The 18,349-nt window shown below is 44.3% G+C and overlaps 1 long non-coding RNA gene across 2 annotated transcripts in view; it reads left to right on the forward strand.

Annotated features, from left to right (window-relative positions):
- The window catches only part of LOC138941270 (uncharacterized), a 244,728-nt gene that overhangs the window by 125,544 nt on the left and 100,835 nt on the right, over positions 1 to 18,349 (forward strand). For both annotated transcript variants that reach the window (XR_011448152.1, XR_011448151.1), the window contains exon 4: positions 7,299 to 7,432. This is a non-coding gene — a long non-coding RNA (uncharacterized lncRNA). The remainder of the gene's footprint in view (positions 1 to 7,298; positions 7,433 to 18,349) is intronic.

Consider the following 18,349-nt stretch of genomic DNA (forward strand, 5'->3'; position numbering starts at 1 on the left):
CACCGGTCGAGCCCGTTGTTTTTTTCCATTCGGCTGAATGATTTATCAGATCGGAATCGATCGGGTCGGGGGGGCCAAAATCGCGCGACGCGGTTGCAAACCGACAAAACGTCGGGTTCCATTATTACTCTTCTCCCCCCCCCCCCTCCATCCTCCAACCTCGTCGCACATTGTGATCGTTTGATCGCGTTATAAAAAATCCAATACTTTTGTCCGCCGCAAAATACAATCCGCGAGGTTCCGATAACATATTCGATAACCGCTTTTAATTGCGCTTTGTTGTTTGACGCCGGTATATTGTTTCACTCGCAACATTGTTCTATGTTAATCGAGAAAAAAAGCTGCGCGCCAAAATGTTTACACGCATTTTCGAGAATGACCGGTGCAGCTTTTGGTTACGTAGCGCCGAGGTGTCGCGCGCCCCCTCCTTCGATCTCTCCTCCTCCTACTTTGCGATCGATCGCGCGCGTTGCACTCGCGCTGGCGATCTCGAGAGAGTGCAGGGGTAACGAAAACTGTCTCTCGCTGCATCGTGCAAACTTCGCAGTTAATCCGTTCAACGCTTCAAATCGAAATCAGTTTCACGGTCGCTTCGTCGTATTTTTTTTTTTTTTTTTTTTTCAAGATTATTTTAGTCGAATATCTAAACTTTGAAACAGCACGAACAGAAAGATGTATATTTAATTATATTGTCATTCTGCGGACTAATGAAGAGATAAGGAGAGGAGGGGGGGAGGCTATAAAAAATGTCGGGAAAATGCAAGAAATAAGCAGATATATTATTATACGTTTGTACAGCGAAAAGGAATAATCTACTATAAAGGATAAATTAGAATATCGGTTTTTTTTTTTTTTTTTTTTAATACGGCTTCATTCGCATGCATTGTTTGTAGCGTACGAAATAATGACGATGATAAATTAATTATAGAAAACGTGAAAGGAATAAAGGGGAGGGGGCGTGGAAGGGTGCGAGAGAGAATCGCGTCGCGACGAGATCGGGCAAAAGAATGGATCGATATTGTCCGCCGGCCGAAAGGAACGCGCATTCGATATTCGCATATCCGATGCGAATTCCCGGCGGGCACTCGCCGCGGCGGAGGCCGTCGAAAAATAATTTTCAGTTACCGCGCGCGCGGGATAGGCGCGCGCGCGCACACGCACACGCACACGCACCCGCACCCGCGCGGTGGATCCGCCGCGTCGGGCGGCTGCCGCTGGTCCCGCGGTGCCTTTTTCTTTTTTTCCACCCCCACCGCCGCCACCACCTAACCTGTCTCTTCCTCCCACCCTCCGATCCCCCATTGCCGTCGCTATCGTCCGAGCGCACCACCCCCTCTCACAGCACGGGATGCACGCCGCGCCACGCCGGCCGCTCTTTTGTTTTCCTCTATTTTCCGGTTTTTCCGGGCGGGCCGCGCCGGACACACGGGCGGCAAACCGGTGGTGTGCGGCGCAACAAGTAGCAGATTATAAAAATCACTCGGCGGCCCCGGGGGCGTGCTGAGGAAAAAAAAGAAGAGGAGGCATCGGGGAGAGAAAAATGCGCGCGGGCGCGACGTGAGCGCGGAGGCACGCCGAGGGAGAAAGCGGGATGGTGCGAGCGACGAGAGAGAAACGTGTGCGGAAACGAGATGAACGCGAAGGGAGCGGTGACGGAACGCGGAGGGTGCGGGTCGGTGTGGGACGGGGGGGGTGGTTCGGGGGGGGGTGGAGGGGTGGAGGAGAAGAGAGAACACGGCGAGTGAAAGAGGTCCGGTCGGAAGAGGGAGCGAGAGAGGGAAGAGAACGCGTGAGAGAGATGCGAGCGTAGGTACACATTTACCTATACATATGTATGTTTCCACCCGCCACCTCCTCCGCTCTGCCACCTCTCCTCTCTGCTTTCTCTCTATCTTCCTTCGTCATCCATCTCCCTCTTCCTCTCGATCTCTACCTCGCTCTTTACCTCGCCAAGCTCTATAGCTCCATCGCTCTTTCCTCTTCGTGACCCTCCTCTCCCTCTTGCTCTCTCTCTCTCTCTCTCTCTCTTTATCGCCTGCTCGCTCGCTCGCTCGCTCGCTCTCTCCTTCCTCCGTTTATACTTTGGCTTTCGGTCTCTCGCGCTCTTTCCGCCCGCGTATAAGCCGTGCGTGGCGATTTACATTAAACGTCGGTCCGTTTCCCTCCGTCGTTCCGCGGGAACACGCACGATGGTTTAGGAGTGGCGGTCGCGAGAACGGTGGGGAGGATGAGAAGAGACTTTTCTCTTTCTCGCGCGGCTTTCTCGTCGCATCGGGGAAGGGAAAATTGTCCGAAAATACGCGAACGTGAGACACGCCGATCCTTATTCGCGTGTTGCGACGCGTACCCTTGCGGTAAAAGGGACGTCTTCGTGCGGTTGCGTCTCTCTGTCATCTTGTCTCGTCTCGATTTTCGCGGAGGAGGCCTCGTTAACGCCAATATAGAGTATACACGCGGCAAAATATTCGTTGAAGGACGCACTCGACGATTTTTTGCGCTAGGAATCGAGATCGTGCGATATGGCAGCGGGTTTTGAGCCCGTCATTATTGTCGGATAAACTCTTCGTGGTGGACGGGGCCATAATTTGCACGAGGTTTCTGCATATTATAACTGAATGTTTTATATATATATATAATAATATAATAATTGTACATTATATGATAGGATAGAGATATGATGTTATATACAAACATTTTTCTTATCGTTTAAAAAATATTCTTTTCGCAGCGAGTCTTATATTTTTATTATCGCATCGATCCTTGACAAGCGTATGAATCAAACGCGCATAAAAATGCATTAGCCTTCGGCAAAGATACACCGTCGAGAGGTCGCATCGAAACCGGAAAGATTCAAGGATCTTTCGGCGTTCGAAAAATCTTTTTTTTTCTTTTTTTTTTCTTTTTTCCTTTTTACTTCATCTCACAGTTCGGTGAAAGAAACGCACAATTGTAGTTTATCAGCGAGCGCGCGCGCGCGGAGCCGAGGCGCAACGCGCTTTGTCCGCAACGCATCGCGTCGGTGCATTCGCTATGCACCGCGGACTTTATACACCGCGCTCTCTGGCCCTCGTCCTTTCCGATCTCCAGTTGATCGATTTTCCCCGGGGTCGACGACCCCCGCGCTCTCGCTCTCACGAACCCCTCGTTGCTGCGCCGCGCGAAGAAGAAACGGAAAGGCGCACTTTCGGCGACGACCGCGGCAACACGCCGGACACGCCGGCCATATTTATCGACTAGGACGCACTAGGATGCGCTAGATGAAACTATATATTTACTATGAAACGCGATCAATACTCACAATTCTGATGGGACTAAACATTATCTCGTCCGCTCTCGCGTACGCTGCGTTCGGCTATTTTCACGTTCCGTTAAATCGCTCGCAGTTAATCGAACGCGTTTCGATTCAAGTGTCGTTTTCTTGCTTCAAACGCGTATTCTTTTTACACGTTTTTTTTTTCCATTGACAAGTCGTTTAGTATCTCTCGTTTAGTATATTAGCGTCCCTTAAACAGACGCTGCGTTGAATTAATAATTGAAATTGATATATTGGACGTGACGACGTAAAATTGTATAATGAAACACAGTTATTACATTAACAGCATTTAATATAAAGCGTTAACTTTAATATGCGTAGAAAAATTGTATAATATTGTATATCGACATCTCTTTAAAGTGCAGAATAATTGCAATATTTTTCCGTCTCGCTCGAACAATCAAACACAGGTATCGCCGATCTAACGCAGATTTAATGGATAAAAATATTTCACGTTCCCTTATGTGTTTATTGTTGCATGAACTTAAAATTGTACGTCGCCGGAGCGTAAATAATCGAGTTTTACACGCGACGTAGAACCGCGGCGTGTTGCGACCAAATTAATCGGCAATGATAATATTTCGCTGCAACAATCGAGAAATATATTGTTACAAACGCTGCAGTAACCGATCCTAACGTACTCGATTCTTTTTTTTTTTTTCCTCCCCCCCTTTTAATCATCGCGCTCGCGTACGATTAAAACATATTTCAAGCGATGACTGGTGACTATTTGCGTGTACGAATTTTATGAATCCCGTTCGAACACTGCGGAATAATAGTTTTAGGAAAGTTTATTAGTTGAGATCATTGCTATTATTGTGCACTGAACGACGTACTACGATACGCTACTCCGGGTGTGGATTAAAATTCGAAAAGATCAACGATGATTTCTCGACGGAGTGACACAGTTAATCCGATCTGGAAAAAGTTAAAGAGCTCTTGATCGCGGCCAGCTCGCGTCGGCAATAAAGCCGCCGATGATGCAAATTGATGGCGAATGCGGTAACGCGTGAAATTAGTTCAAGATGCGCGCCTAGCGCAAATAAACGCGGCGGAGAGAGAAAAAAGAAAGATCGCTTTGCCGGACGCGAATCGTATATTATTTTTGTAGACTTATGGCCAACGATCGCGTTTAGCAAGAACTGAATTAGAGAATCGTTCTCTCCTGCCAGCAGCTGAAAACGATTGAAAACGAGCGGAATTGCAATTGTCGCTCGCGAATTGCGATTGTCAAAGATGATCCAGTGGCGCCTGAGTGGCAACGTCATCTTGGCACCGCGGCGACGAATATTCGTCCCGATATATTTTTCGCGGCCGCATAAGAATAAATTGCATCGCGTTTGGGATTGCGTCGTGATCGGCTCTGAAGCTCGACCGTTGCCAAGACCCGGAAAAAGGAGAGGCGGGTTTTCTAGAACGGCTAAAAATAGCGCGCGCATTCTCGCGAAAATAAAATGGCAGCTCTATGGCAGGCGGTGGCCGATGAGAAGGAAGGAAGATGGAAGGTGGGGACCGGGACGAGGGAAGAAGAAGAAGAAGAAGAAGAAGAAGAAGAAATAGGAGAAGGCGGGCGCGGTCGCGAACAGTGGTAATAGGAAAAAAAGGAGGCGAAGCATCTAAAATTGGCGGGACTGACTTGGCCAATATGCGGCGCGATGGTGGGCACCTACTGAACGAATACCGGTTGGAGGAGGCTTGGATCTAGTGTAGGATGCGTCTAGGAAGAAAGAAAAGAAAAGAAACAGGGGAAGGCGGGCGGACTTTGAGCGGATTCATAAATCCATGAACCTAAAAAAGAGCGATATCGGAGATACGACGGTGCATTACGATGGTGTATAAAGAGTATATGAGATACCTTTATTATGGATTACAATACGATGACGATCCTGAAGATTCCACGATAGCCGCATCGCGATATCATGCAAATGTATCGTGCAAAATATGCGGCGTAGTGACGGTAATGATATCGATATCGGCGCTCGATGATACGATCTTGGAGTACGAAGCGCGTTAAGCGGGTAACATATTCTCGATCGTAATATACAGCGACGAAAACAGCTTTTTAATAAAAATGAAAGGCAACTTTGTATTCGATCGCGAGTACCAAGGTGTTCGAGAACGAGAGTTATTTAACGGCGGAGTTTAAAGTACTGACAACTTTTGTGAAAAACGAAAGAGAATCAGACACGCACCGTACATGTTTCTTTTTTGACAAAATAATTTTTGACACACGAGTCGAACGCGCATAAAATAAAACACTTTGACAGCGAAAATAGTGCATATATGAAATTAGATAAATAAAGAGTTGAAGTGTCGAGACATATTGATCCTTCTCTAATCTTTTTCTCGGGAAAATTAAAAAAAAAAAAACCGTCAATTTATGAGAGAGAAAAAAATTTATATCATTGACATAAAGACGAGAAGTTTGAAAGAGAATGTGTAAATTATAAGGCTACATGTCTAATTTTACGATAAAAAATATGTATATAATAGTTCTGTCTCTCTTATTTCTTTCATTATCAACAATATGGATCATTATTTATTTTTAACGCGGGACACGGGGACGCGAAAAGATTTTCAAAGAAAATCGCAAACGAAAAGAAGTAAGTCTTCTTCCCGCCGATCCGCCGAGTCTCCGAGTTTGCGTATGGACCTTGCATCTAAAAGAGCTCCGGAGAGAGGGATAGAAAGAGAGAATATAAGTCGTGGGGAGAGAAGGGAGTTGGAGGCGGAAAAAGAGCGAAAGAAAAAAAGAGGGAGAGAGAAAGAGAGCGTCGACCTTGATGAAAATAACTCGTCGAACTGACCATACCTCTTGCACGTGAAGTTAAAAAGTGCAGCCTCGCTGCAGCGAGGGCTTTTGCCGCGACTTATACATTCTCTCTTTTTCTACCTTCGGATCCTGCGACCTTTCATCTTTCTCTGCGGAGCTCTTTTAGATGCAAAAGGTCCACGTGCGCACGAGGAATCGTCGGCAAGATGTTATTTCATTTCTAATCTTACTAACTTCTTTAAAATTGCCTCCTAAAGAACTATATTAATTTGATTCCTTCGACTTTTTATTTTTTCTTTATCGCAACTGTCTATCCAACGAGATAAAACCGTTTAAAACAATGAAAGCGTTCCGATAATTTAACCATTATCATGTAATTGACTCTCGCGTTTTATGCACCTTTGTTCTTGATAATGCTTGTTACCGTTTCAATCATTTAGCGAATTCTAGTTTATTTGGAATTTTCACGCAATTTTCAATATTAAATATCCTCCGCCTGAATCGGAAAAGAAAGAAAGAAAAAAAAGAAGAAAAAAAAAACAAAAACAGTTTTGCTCGAAAAATTAGATTTATGGCTAAATGCGTAACAAGGTCTCGAGGATATTGAATGGCGGATATCGCGAAAAGGATTTGGCGTACGAGAAAGATTCGAGAGTCCGTGACAGACGAACGTGGATGGGTTCGGGACAGGATCGAACGACCTCAGTTCAGACACGAACCAACAGCGGCTCGTAATATCGACGTGGTTTTACAGGCGTCGAGGTGACCGATAGCGCTTTCGCTACCAACAGCCGACACATTCGGGTCGAATCGAATCCACACGTGGTTCGCTTCTCAACTATCGTTCCCCGCCGCGTGATAATATTTAAAACGTGATCAAACAATGCGTTGAATTAGTAACGATCTTCGAGTCTCGTTATCTTGTTATCGTCTTGTTATTGTTGACACGTGTAATACACGTGAATGAGAGAAGAAACTATTTCACCATTATTCTCATAAAGAATATGTTGCTTATACAATATTTCTCTATATTTAACGTAAGTCGCATAATTAGCTGTAGTACGGCTAAATTAGGATAACGAAATTAAACTAGGTTATAAGTTAGTTTTAGCTAGTTTTATCGTTTAATCGTAATATAAATAAAAATATTATTCCGACGATTTGCAAAATGTGAATTTCACCGATAAATCGACAATCCTATTAATTTTACAGAATTTTGTATGACGTTAAGTCCGTATGAAAGCCACGTCGTCGGCGCCGGGTATAGCGTCCGGATTTTGCACAACAATGCAACTGGGATTTACACTGCGTACGAGTTTTTACTGTCATCAGTCATCGGGCAAACGGTGAGTTCTCATATTTACCTAACGTTGCAGTAGAGCGTGTGCATTCGTGCAGATAAATCATCATCGTCTGGTATCGCATGCGCGAGTGTATGCGGCATATAAATATAAACACAACCTGTCATCACTGCCAATGCAACGTCGAGGGTGAACACTTTTTATCCCGCGTTCCGATGGTCTCTTACTCACGACCCCGACAAAGTTGCACGATTATAAAAAGGTATCCTAGAAAAAAGCCTCTTGACGGTGTCATGATTAGGGGTTAGTTGTTAGCAAGGGTAAAAAGGGGTACGCGAGGGTCGCGATGGTTTTCCCTAGCAGGTTGCGTATTTTTTTGTTTGATTATCGATTTTCATCCACCTGGCTGAAAAACAAGCAGGGTGTTGCTGGTCGAAGGGAGGATAGGCTCTTTTTTCAGAGCGTATCGAGTTAGCTCTCGAAACAAGGTGCGCATTTCCATAGCGCGCATGTTTTTAATGTTAGTAACGCGACGTTTTTATCGAGATAAAAGGGGAGAGGGGATAATAAAGCTTAATAACAAAATTGCCCTCTCTCCTGTCTCTTTCTCTCTTTGCCGGTTATGACGTTTAAATCAATTTTCTGTCTCGCTGCTCTTGTCTCGAGTGACGTATCCGAGGATTCCAAGCTCGACCTCGTTCAATCTTGTTCGGAATATAAAGCGTGCGTCGATATAAAGACGATAGCGACGTTGTTTTGACGTCCATTTGATTCGTTGAAAGCTCGAAATTACCCGAGGCAGAGAGTCTCGCCGCCGTGTACTCTGCAAATTAAATAACGTTGCAATGGGTTAACGAAGTGTAGACTCTGTCGCTCGGACGCCTATCGGTGCGCCTACCCCCTGTTTCACCCCCTTCACCCTCCGTCCTTTAGTTTTGCCCCTTCTCCGCGATTTACCATCTAAGTATCGCCCTCCTCGTCCCCACTCGGCGGCCTATTTTACCCCACTTTCCCGCCTTTTCCCCTCTTTTGCCCAAGGCTGGCCATCCCATACACCTTCCCACCCCCGCGACTTATCCCCCACTTTGGCATTTCACCCTTCTGAGGAAAAATAAGCGGCCGGACACCTTACGGGTTTTCGCCAGCTAGGCCACGATTGGTCGTCTGTAATCTGCAGGTAAAGTCTACGTTTCGGTGGAGCCTACCGGAAATGCGGTTTCGCAAACAGGAATCTCACATTCGGTATGAAATTGATGTGTACCTTTTGTGTCTTCGTCTTTGGATCAATCTTCTTACGAAAATTGATCAGCTTGATCTATTGAAAAATACAATATATCGTTTACATTATTAAAAGTATTGTAAATAACGTTGAGATATATTAGAGATGCGATCTTTTCACGAAACGCCGCTGTTATATAATATATTATGAGGAAATAATATGACAAATATTTAGACTACATTACGATGAAAAATTATGCGCGTAACGATGAAGATATTGTCACATGTGTATTAAAATATTATATTAATATTTATGTATAAATCTATATTTCCACATTGCTATATACAGGGTGTATCTGAAATGATGCGCTAAACTTTAGGAGCGTATTTTGGAGGTCAAAACAAGACTTTTTTTTTCTTACGAACATGGGTCCGCGAATGAAACCCCCTTCCGAGGTAAAATTCGTGAAAATGTGTGAAATTGACCAAACATTCGCAACGCTGGCTTACTTTACTTCATAATTTACCAGGCTATACCAAATTTCAACCTTCTGCAATTTTTATTCTGAAATACAGTCAATTTTTAATTTTTTCTCCAAACTTTAGTGGCCTCTAGCTCGGAGGAGGGTTCATTTGCGGACCCATGTTTATAGGGAAAAAAAAAAACTTATTTCGATCTCTAGAATATGCTGCTAAAGTTTAGCGCATCATTTTAGATACACCCTGTATAGATACACATGTACATATGTCCATTAGCGTATCACGGCTGATAAAATACAGTTGTTTGCGCCTTTTTAGTAATCGGATCATTCGATGAAAGTCGTGTGACGTTGCTACAAAAATGCTATCGTATCTATTTACTACTTAGTTGGTAAATTATGCGACGATAGAACAATCGATTAATGACTTGAAATATTTATTTTCTCGCTAATTTGATTTGTTGGCGGTTAGCTTGAAAAGGGACGCACAAATCTCTGTTGATACAGATTTGTTAAACGATAATTATATGCCCGGATAATCGACGCCGATTCCGAAATAAAATGCAAACTGCGAAACTCGCAAATGTTTGGCGTATCTCGCGATCAACGGTGAACGTCTCCGTCCGTGAAATCTCGTTAGCCGTTTAATTATTTGCGTGTGCTGTGAAAAATTAAACGATAGAGATTTTTGTCAGATTATCTACAGAACGTAAATACGAAGCGTGATGCGCTTTGGTCGATTTTTTTATTTATGTCCTTACTATTTTATCCGATAGCTATTATTACATGACAATGTTTGTTCGATGACGATGAACTGATTAATTAGCTAATAATTTATTTATTTATTTATTTTTTTTATCGAGTTACACAAACTTTATTAGATAAAAGGATCTCTGCATTTCGAGTAATTGTTCAGAATCATCGACAGTTATAGTCTCGGGAGTGACAAGCTTCTGGGTCGAGAATTCGAGCGAAAATCGAAATGCAAATGTCCCAGGACCACCCACCCGGAGGGCTCTTTAAATCTCTCGCACGTTTACCGGGCGGCTCTCGCTTGTTTATTTTTTAATTAAAGTCTTCCGCGGAGGCAGCTTCTCCTCGAGCGGTGGCCGGATTAAAAAAGGTCCCCCGGAGTTATTAAGCTAATAATGTGTCTCGTGCCGCGTGCCGTATCCTCCGTGTATGTAGATACAAAGTGACAAGGAGTGAGGCAGAGAGATGCAAAGAGGAAGAGAAAGAGAAAGAGGGAAGGGGGAAAAAAGATCGAGGAGGGAAGAAGATGAGTTGCGAAGGTTTAGACGAAGGATAAAGAGAGAAAGGAGAACGGACTGGCGGAAGAGAGGATTGGCAATGTGGGAAGACGGTCGGCCGGTAAAAAAAGAAGAGGGTCGTCCGGAGCGCAAAAAATCACTTTGGCACGCGTACACAACCCCGTCCTGATCCTTCCATCAAAATGATCCTACTGATATCCGCGAGAGTTTGCGACGACTCGTCTTTCCGAGACGACCTCGCGCCTCGGAACAGAGACACGTGGTCAGTTTGGCACGTTTCTCCATTATGTGCTGCCAAGTTTCCGTCAAACGTCACTCCATGGTTTTATGAAAAATAAATATAATCGGATTTATCCTCTCGAGATCGAGAGATTCTCCGTCGTATTCTTTTAAAAAACACATTTCTAGTTTTTAATTTATTTATTTTTTTTTTTTTTCATTTCAATCAATTTATGGCAATAAATTGGCAATTATATATGTATATATAATGTGTGAAAATAAGAGATCGATTGAAATATTTTCATTGATAAAGTTAATATTTGTGCACTAATTTTAAAAGATTTAAATTAATAAGAGTAAATGATCTTTTATGTTTTTTCTTTTTTTTAATTATTTTTTATAAAATACTTTTTGAAACTCGCGATCAAATATAACTGTACTATTTTAATCAGATGCAGCTTATGTAAATCGTTACTTTATAAAGCTTATATGCTTGATATTTAGGAGGTAATCAAATTTCAAGAAAAGTAGAACGATAACAATTGCAACTGCTATAAACAATATTAAGTCGCGTGCGCTCGAAAAGGCGACGACGCGAGAAATCTTTCAATTAAAATCTTTTACACGCAGTCTCGAAAATATATCCTTTATAATAAGGAATTTATATCCCAGCATATCGAACCATTTTCCTCGCCCTGTGATGTAAGCGTTTGTCGCCATTGTAGATGTTTCTGAAACAGACTCGCAGGCAGGAAGATAGGTAGGATGGAGAGGGTGGTAAAGAATGGCCAGACTACTCCGTGGCGGAGTAAAGCGTGAAATAAACTCTCTATTATTGGGAATTTATGCAAAACTTTGCGGCGCAACGCGCAAACATTTGTAACCGCCGCGAATAACACTGATAAAAATAAAAGATCAGAGCATCGATAAACCGTATTCCATTAAATTCTTAGCATATTGATTTTATTTTAATAATTTGCAATGTAGAAAATAAATTAGATGGATATAAATTATTCAAGTATCACACTAGGGATATGTTTGAATATGATAAAAAATATACAATATGTACAATTCAATTAATGTATCTTGAATGTATAAAAATATGAATAGTACCTATATCAGAGCTGAAGCGTAAATAAATATCGTCGATACATACCTTGAAGCTTATTTACGCTAATTGCAAGATAAAAAGTGAACAAAACTGGAATTCGACGGAATGATAAATCTATTTATTTATTCTAAAATACAGGCATATATTACCCGTACAATAATCCGATGTGATAAAAATGGACTCGCATCGATGTCGCTATTCGTAAGCGTAAAAAAGTCGCGCGACGACGATTTCGACAAGATTTTGAAAAAACGAACAAAAAAGAAACGAGAAAACTGAAAGGCCGAAAAGGGCCTCAAAGTATGGCCGGAGGCTGTGGAAGGATGAAGGAAGGAAGGAAGGAAGGAAGGTAGGTCCGCTCGGCTGTCTCTCACCCTCTCGGACCACCCGCGCCTCCTTCTCTTCCGCCGCCCCCTTGCCTCTTCCTGGCCGTCATCTCCGGGGCGATTTTCCACAGCACCTAAGAGAAGGGGCCAATGAGACGCTGGGCGTCGGTATTGATCCGAGGCGTCGTCCAGGAGACGCCCGCTCCAAGACGCCCGGCTTGCCCGGCGCTAGAGAGCGGCCCCGCAGTTCGAGATAAAAGGACGAAAGCCGCTCCTGGAGACGAGCCGCGGGTCCTTCCGCCTTCCGTGTGCTCTCTCAAACAACGTCCGCATGAAACCTCGTATATGATCCGATATGGTCCACGCACTCCTGTGGCTCCTGGCTCCGCCACGATACCATTACACAGGGCTCGGCAACGCGAGTCTTTTATCAGGCTAATCCGGCCGACCGAAAAGTGTGTCGATCACCATCGTCGGTTCCTAGGTACGCGGAAACAATTTTTCGTTTTTTCTTTTTTCTCAAACAAATTAACGTCATTTAAGTTTTCCTTCATGCATGGATACCGACATGCATCCGCTCGTTTGCTGAACTTGAGCAGAGATAAGTAAAGAAAGGAAAATGAAAACTCTCTTTGTTTTATTCTCATGAGATTAGGATCAAGAGTTTTATATATAAAATTTGATTATTATTTTTAGTATCGTTATAAATAGCATTAAATTAATAACATAAACGAAAAATAGTTTCTAAATTTCAAATTTAATCCACAATTTAATAAGATACGAGTAATATTAGAGATTACGGATTGAGTTTTAGATTCTTAAACTTTACGAAACATGAGCGTATTCTCTTCCTTCATCCTTGTTCGCTCCAATGAAATAACATTTGCGAATTGCGTTCGCAATGTTTCGAAGCCCTGAAAGCGTAACGAGCGATTTGTCGTGCTCGATTCGGCAGAGACCTCGATCACTTCTCTAGATCGAACCTCATTTAGTGTTCGGCGCGTTTAAAATTAATTATATACTCTGTTATCAATCACATTCGGTTGTCATGGAAATGTAGCATCCCTTGGCCGTATCACGCCGGTCTCTTCAATAGCTCGTGCTCGCTCCCATTCGCGTATGACGAGCATAACCGGCGAACAAATATTGTACCCGAATTCGCGAAAACACGTCTTCCCGCTCGAGAGAAAACACCGTCGACGCCTTTCCCGGTCGTTTCAAATGAAATGAAAACATGTAACACGAATGACGGAGCGGAACATAAAATCATCGCTCATCCGTGCGTCAGGCCGGTTCTCGTGCGCGATCAGTCAAACATTGTTACCTTGTTAACATTATCTTCGGCTAAAATGCACACGTATCGTCTATTTATTTCTTTTTTTTTTTGCATTTTTCTTTTTGCCACATTCTTAAAAAAAAATATTAGATACAATTATATATTTTATAATCATACATATATATTTATTAAATAATCGTACATTCGATGGTTTAGTGACGTTCCAATGAAAATGTCTCGTCGTTTTTTTCTTTCGACTAGGAATGAAAGTCCTGTCGCGTGAAAAGATTTTTTTTTTCATTCCCATTTCCCTCTCCGAGAGGATGCCAAAATATTTGACAGGCTCATAGTGAGAAAAATGAAGCGGCGACGTTATTCCGCAATCCATACGGCAATCTTGGCCGGTGTGAAAGGAGAACCCGAAGGAGAATATCCAATGGACGCGCGACGCCTAAGCTTTCAGTGGCTCGCGTCGGGACGCCGCTCCTTTTATTTTCCTTCAATTTCCTTCCTTTCAGGTTTCCCATCAGCCTTTCCATTAATATTAAAACAGGAGCGTAGCCTCGCGAGGGCTGTTTCAAAGAGGGTGGCGTTTCAGGCCGTGCACGGCTATGTCGAGGTACCAACCGGCGGCAAAGTTGGTGGGGATCGAAGGTGAGAGGGGGGGGAGGGGGGGGGTTAAGGGGCGTTCGGCTCGTTTTTCATCTTGATCTTCTAGAGTTATCAATTTGAACTAGCTAAGACCCATCCTCTCTCCCCGCTGCGTCTCTTTATCTCTATTCGTTCAAATAGATGCGCTTAATTTAAAAGACAAATTCTTGGGAAAATAATTCTTCATACCTAGATATGTACAGGGGACTCTGTTATAATTTCTTTCTAATAGAAAGTAATTATAATTGTAATTAATTATGCTGTAATTATATATATCGGCGTATCTCTTCGAATCGATCGAAGAAGCTCGACAAAGACATTCGTGGGAAAGCTTCCGGTTCTTGGCCGGTAACTTGCGATTATTTATCGTGACCTGACCCTTTACTTACGCAACCCTCGCCGCGGGCAACCCTTCAGGGTCGACCAACGGTCAGCGAACCCCCGTTTCGGCATTATGGGAACCGGTTTTTCGAACGCGCGCGGTACGGCTGCGATTTTTTCGGAGAATTTTTATCGCGAACCCGTTTGACCGGTCAAACGAACGTGTGTCCAGGTGGTCACTTCCTGGCCACCCCAGTTTGGGTCATTCTTAATCCTCCACCTCCCCCCCCCCCTTCTCCACCCTTTCCCACCTCTTTTTCCGTCGCCTCTCGCTGCTTCTTAATTCCGCGGCACGATTTGCGGGAACGTAAATGCGTTTTGTGAATCCTCCGTCACGTATAATTGCCTTTACTTTACACGATCGATCCAACGAATACATTTTCAGTAGTAATATTTACGGAAATGATGTAATTTCAGCGACTGCAAATTTTCGTACTAGAAACAGAAACGTAATTTCTTTACGTGACGGGAAGAATGTGATAATGGTCGGAAAGAATATTTTATTACATCAATGTAACGTGAATATTTTCAACCTCTGATTTTTAGAGATACATCCCGCATCACTTGTAATTAACTGAGCTTATCACATTTCTAAATCAAAATGTATATGGGTAAATATTCTGCCGGATATCTCACCGCATAATATGAGTGGTTGATTTTATGAGTAATATACACGAGAGCGGAAAGTTCGGTAATTAATGGCTTTTATTCGAGAGCAATGAATGAGTGAAATAAACTCGGTTGCAAGTAATTCGAGCGTCATCCCAATCTACAATATATATATATATATATAGCTTTGTAAAATCTCTTTTTGCACGGTAATTTTTGGCGCATCGAATCCGCTGCGGCGTGACGAGATCGCTTATTCTTTCTTGTCGCGATTTTTGTCCCATGTCTAAATCGAATCGTCAAATAAAATCTTTCTCAAATCGCGTATAATGACAAGTGAAATTTGGGAATAAATTTTACGATTGCGACTTATACTTCGCCTCGCTTAAAAAAAAAAAAAATAACGGATTAACGTTCCGCGTCGCCGTTAATCTTGATCATACTCGGCCGCGATGCCCGCCGCTTTTTGTCGTGCCCCGGAACTAATGCACGCGATTTCACGTCTGACAAGACGTTGAGAAGGTTAGCTCGCCTCTTCAGTGTTTTACATTTGCATTCGACGGCGAGTCGCGGGGGCAGGGGGGGCGGGGGTAGCGGCGGCGACGACGGCAGCGGGAGGCGGCGGCGTGAGACGGTGGAGAGGGACGAGGTGGATGGGGATGATGTTTTGTAAGATCTGCTCGAGAGACCATTCGTCTTAGTATCTGCCTCGGGGGGGCGGTGAAATATAAGCTAGATCTACGAGAAAGATAAATGAATCCATCCTCCCGCCGCTCTCGCCTCCACCCCGCTCGCTCTCGTTTCCACCCTCACCCTCCTTTCGCCCTGCCGACGCTACCCTCTCGCGCGTCGAGAGAAAACCACCCGGGACAGGAGTATCGTTCTCGCGGCTTGCTCCATCTCTACTTAAGGAGCACGTAAAAAGGGGAAAGCCTCGATTATGCCGATTATGACCGATTTATCCATCGTAGCGTGTGTGCCATTTGCGAGATGACATTGCGAGTTGCGCAATTAATCATCTCGAATTACGGCGACCGTACAAAGAACGTGCAATTATATAACGCGGAGATGAATCGTGAGAACGAAGGGAAGAAGGCGAATGAGACGAACATCCTTAAAAGTAGGCCGACAGGTGGAGGAGGCGAAACGATGCGCAAGGTGCGTAAGAAGAAAAACACAATCGCAGGGAACGAGATTCGACCGAAGGGACTGTGAACGACAGCGGAAGAAAAAAAAAAGGAGGGAAAAGGGGGAAGAGGAGGGGAAAGGGGGAAAAGAAGAGAAATAATTTGGACGCGGTGAAGAAGATGCAGCCGACGGCTCCTGCGTCTGGCGGCGTCTGCGGAGTCGGCGCCCGCCCCCTTTTCTCCCCCGTTGGATAAGCATCGCTTTGCATACGATCGCCATTTTGCGGGGAGCATAATTTAAATTTCGTTCCATTGTTTTGTCGCTCTTCTTACTCCCTCTCCCCCTCCCCCTTGGCCCATCCTCGGAGCGGAGTTTCGAGTCGCCGGCTCCGGGGGCCACCCTCGCCCCCACCTTTGTCACGCAACCCTTCGTGCACCACCGCGCCGTGCCTTCGTGCAACCCCCCCCCCCTTCGTGCCACCGTCCTCTCCGCTACCGGCGCGGTGGTGTTACCGTACCCCGCCAACAGCAGCGGCGGCCATTTGCATGAAATTAGAATCGGAATTTTCTTGCCGGAAAATTGGCCCCTCGCCGCCCAGCCATCTCGCAAGTGACTGCGAAAATTTTAATTAATTGGCTGCCGAGCGATGTCGCGATGCTTGAGACTTAGTCCCCATTTGTAACATCCGAGAGACCGAAGTATATCGCACGATTTTGATAAAAAGGATCAATTGTCTCGCGGACTTGATGTATCTATTTATTACTTATAATCTTTATAAATCTTTGTTTTCTCTTGCAAAGAAACAAATTGATTTCTTTCTATATATTTGAGATATAATTATGTCGTATAATCTCTACATTGTATACACGACCGTTTATTGACACTGTACTCGAATCTTGAAACACTGGACGAATGTTGCATCCAAACATCGAAACAAGCACGGCTCTAATTAAAAACTCTCGACGCAACGGGATTCTTCAAAGCGATGGTCTGGCCGTATAATTTCTAAATACGATTTGTTAATTTTACACGATGTATGCGCTATAATTACAAGATCGCATCGGCGATACTTACGGTGTCAGCTGTAAGTATTTCACCGTCACATTAAAGCTCGTAAGCTCGTTATCTTCCGCGAAAGGCACGATAGACCCTCCGCTCCGATGAAAGGTAATGTACAGCCTAGGTGTAGGAGAGGACACGCCGTGCGTTTCATAGCGTTTAGCCTTTATAGCGTGTGCTTCTCTATGCAGTCTTCTCTCGAGGTAGGTAGCGTGTCGTCGTCGTCGTCGTCTTCTTCTTCTTCTTCTTCTTCGTTCCCCGACTGTCCTCGCGCCGGTGCTCTTCAGCCTCTCAGGCTCAGCCTCCGCAAGCTCGGCGCCGCGGGAACAATGGACCGAAATAAATAGCCCGTCTTTCGTCTTTTGTTTCTTGGGGGGCCCATTGTTGCCTGCCGTAGATAAGAAAACAAGAGACTCTGTCGCCGTGTTTACGAGCCCCGGCCCCGGGGCTCTCTCTCTCTCTCTCTCTCTCCTGGATGACTATCGGCTCCCTTTTTGCCTCGCCACACACCGCCACCGCCAACCTCCGTCACCGCTACCACGATACCGCCGCAGTCTCCGCCACCTTCCACCCACGTGCGCCTCTCCTTTCTCCTCTTCCAGCAAGCCGCTCGCATCCGCGTCTCTCTCCCTGCTCGTCTTTCGTAATCCTTCTTCGCGCGTGTCGCGCGACGTTCTTCGAAATCCGGCTGACACCGTCGCCGCTTCGTTCCACCTGTCTGTCAGACACTGTAAAAGTGCGCGAAATTTTGCGGATTTGGAATATCGAGAGAAACAGAAAGAAAGAGAAATTAATTCGACTATTGTTGCGATTGAATGGAATGGTGACTCGTTTGAATATACCTTTAATTTCAAAGCTATATATAGACATTCGTCCGTTGACTTTCCGGTTAACTTTACACGTATTTCGCCTAATCGTTGGTCCTGCTGTTAAAATCAGAATCAGGAAGAGATCAAGAGCGTTTGAAATTAAAACTGCGACATTTTCTCAGATGCAGTTGATTGCTAAAATAAAACATTTCTATATTTATATCTTTGAATAGACATTGAGGAGGATCTCGGATAAAATGTGTGCCGATGGTACAGAGGAATGGCGGATGAAAAATCTAAATTTACTGCAATTACCGCGAGCGAGTTAATCGAACGAAACTTTCCTGAATTACGGTTATCACAATTTCGTTTCGTATTAAACAGAAATTCCTCAATTACACGATTTTCTCAACTCCGGGATTAAT

Source organism: Polyergus mexicanus, unplaced genomic scaffold, assembly GCF_030449975.1.
Source record: "Polyergus mexicanus isolate NDT 795.1 unplaced genomic scaffold, iyPolMexi1.0 SCAF_18, whole genome shotgun sequence".
NCBI lineage: Eukaryota > Metazoa > Arthropoda > Insecta > Hymenoptera > Formicidae > Polyergus > Polyergus mexicanus.